General features: G+C 40.6%; 1 non-coding gene across 1 annotated transcript; it reads left to right on the top strand.

Moving 5' to 3' along the window:
• Positions 1-902: 902 nt before the first annotated feature.
• Positions 903-1,006, top strand: LOC148581027 (small nucleolar RNA R71). The gene has a single exon (XR_015895047.1). It is a non-coding gene; the product is annotated as a small nucleolar RNA R71 (small nucleolar RNA).
• The last annotated feature ends 1,751 nt before the right edge of the window (positions 1,007-2,757 follow it).

A 2,757-nucleotide genomic window follows, 5' to 3' on the forward strand; every position in this document is an offset into this window, starting at 1 on the left:
CTGCAGACTTGGCGTAGGGGGTTGCATCCCATCTTGCTCTTCTTCCTTTTCATTTGAGCCTTCTTCTTGTGGTTTTTGGGGATGTTCCTTCAGTTCCTTCCCACTCCTAAGTGTGATAGCTTGACACTCCTCCCTTTTGCTTGAATGGGCATCATAGCAAAAATTGTGGTTAGGAAGCTGGTTAAACAGATAGCTGATTTGTGTCTCCAGTTTTGTGATGGCAGCATTTTGATTCTGCATGTTTGACTGCACTTCCTCTCTGAATGCTTTACTGTCTTGAATGTCTCTGCATATTCCTTCAATGAAGGTTTCGATCTTAGAGAGCTTGTCATCAATTGATGGGTGATTCGGAACAGATGTGCTATTTTGATTTTGATAATCATATGAAGAAGTGTTGTTGTAGGGGTGTTGAGACGTCCTCTGTGCGACTTGCTTTTGATCTTGCTCACTTCCCCACCCAAAGTTTGGGTGGTTTCTCCATCCAGGGTTGTTAAGTCTTGGAATATGGATCATAGTTTTTCCTTGGTGAATTCCCAATGTAGTAGGCTTGCTCCTGACTCCCCTCTGCTTCTTCATTCACTCCTTCTTGGATTGTTGATGAAGATGAGATTGTTGCTACTTGGTTCCTCTCCATCTTCTTGGTGAGGTCAGCCAGCTGCTAGGTAATGAGCTTGTTTTGGGCCAACAGAGCATCTACATTGTTTAGCTCCATCACTCTTCTTGTGTTCCCTCTTTCGGAAGCATAGAAGTAGTCGTTTTCTGCTACTGTTTCAATAACATCTATGGCTTCCTCAATGGTCTTCTTCTTGTTCAAGGATCCTCCAGATGAATGGTCTACGGCCTTCTTTGACTCATAAGAGAGCCCTTCATAGAAAATGTGCAGCTGGACCCATTCGTTGAACATGTCAGGTGGACACCTCCTTGTTAAGTCCTTGAACCTCTCCCATGCTTCATACAGAGTCTCACCATCTTGTTGCCTGAAAGTTTGAACCTCAGCTCTCAGCCTATTGATTCGTTGAGGAGGGTAGAATCTTGCTAAGAATTTGTTCACCACATCCTCCCAAGTTGTCAAGCTCTCCCTTGGGAAGGATTCCAGCCACTTGGCTGCCTTGTCCCTGAGTGAGAAGGGAAATAAGAGCAGTCTATAGGCGTCAGGATGAACACCATTAGATTTCACTGTGTCACATATTCTCAGGAAGGTGGTCAAATGTTGATTGGGGTCTTCTTGAACACCTCCTCCAAATGAACAGTTGTTCTGAACAAGGGTGATGAGCTGTGGTTTAAGTTCAAAGTTGTTGGCATGGATTGTTGGTTTTTGGATGCTACTTCCACAATTGCCTGGGTTTGGATTGATGTAAGAGCCCAAAACTCTTCTATCCTCCCCAGCATGATTTGCTCCACCTCCTCTGCCATGGTTGTGAGTCTCTTCTTCATGATGATTTTCCATGTTTTCTTCCATGTTAGGTTCAAAGTATTCCTCAAAGTGTTCCTCCTCTTCTTCAGTACCAACTACACGTTTTTCTTTTGCCTCCCTCCTTAGTCTAAGGAAGGTTCTCTCAGGTTCAGAATCAAAGGAAGTTGAAGCCCCGCTTCTTCTCCCTGTCATACAACCAACAAGTACAAGCAAAGAGAATAGGTGCAGACAGTATTTGTGTCAGAATTGCTGTTAGTTGTGGGTGATACAATATATTAAACAGTTAGTGGGTTAGCAAACAGAATTGAAAATAACAAAGAAAAACAAAAGAGTAGAGGGGGAAGGGAAGAAGTTTAACTAAAACAAAAAGCAAATCACTCAAACAGAAAAATAAAATTCACAAAATAAAAATGCTCAATCTAGTGATCTTCCAATTTAATCATTGTTGATGCACAATCAATCCCCGGCAATGGCGCCATAAACTTGATGCACGGAAAATATGTCTCTCAACAAATCTCCCTTCGGCAAGTGTACCGAATTTGTCGTCAAGTAAAAACTCACAATAGAGTGAGGTCAAATCCCACAGGGATTGATTGATCAAGCAAATTTAATTAGAAGAATGTTCTAGTTGAGCGAATCCAGAATTTGGGTTGAGAGTTGCAGAAAATAAAATGGCAGGAATGTAAATAACAGAAAAGTAAATGCTTGAATTAAAGGACTGGAAGTAAATGACTGAAAATAAATTGCAGAATTGTAAATGGGAATGGGGGATTTGCTCATAAAAGTAAATGGCAGAAATTAAAGAGAATGGGTAAGATCAGAGATTGGGAGTTCATTGGGCTTAGGAGATGTTGCAATTCTCCGGATTAAGTTCATTTTCATCTCTTCCTCAATCAATGCACTCATTGATCTCCTTGGCAATCTTAAGTGATTGAATTACAATTTCTTGCAATTCAATCTCTCAAATCTTGATCAATAGCCAATTCCTTGGTCAATTGCTCATGAGAAGAGATGAAGTATGGTCACTGATTATACCACATGCATTTCCCAAATCAAGTATTGAGAGGGTTATAGTCACATACCCATCCAAACCCAATTTGGTCCAGCATGAGAAAGCATTTCTAGCTTGATCTCTTCATTCCTCTTTCAAGGTTCAAAAGAGATCCAAGTTTGAATAGCTTCTCTTCCAAGATAACTACTCAATTAGATGAAGATCGAAAGCTTTCAAGTAAAATCAAGAGGAAAGATAGAAGAAGAATAATGAAAATTAGTATTGATCCATCAAATTACAACAGAGCTCCCTAACCCAATGAAAGGGGTTTAGTTGTTCATAGCTCTTGAAA

This window comes from Arachis ipaensis, chromosome B10, assembly GCF_059453495.1.
Source record: "Arachis ipaensis isolate K30076 ecotype BB chromosome B10, ASM5945349v1, whole genome shotgun sequence".
Taxonomy (NCBI): domain Eukaryota; kingdom Viridiplantae; phylum Streptophyta; class Magnoliopsida; order Fabales; family Fabaceae; genus Arachis; species Arachis ipaensis.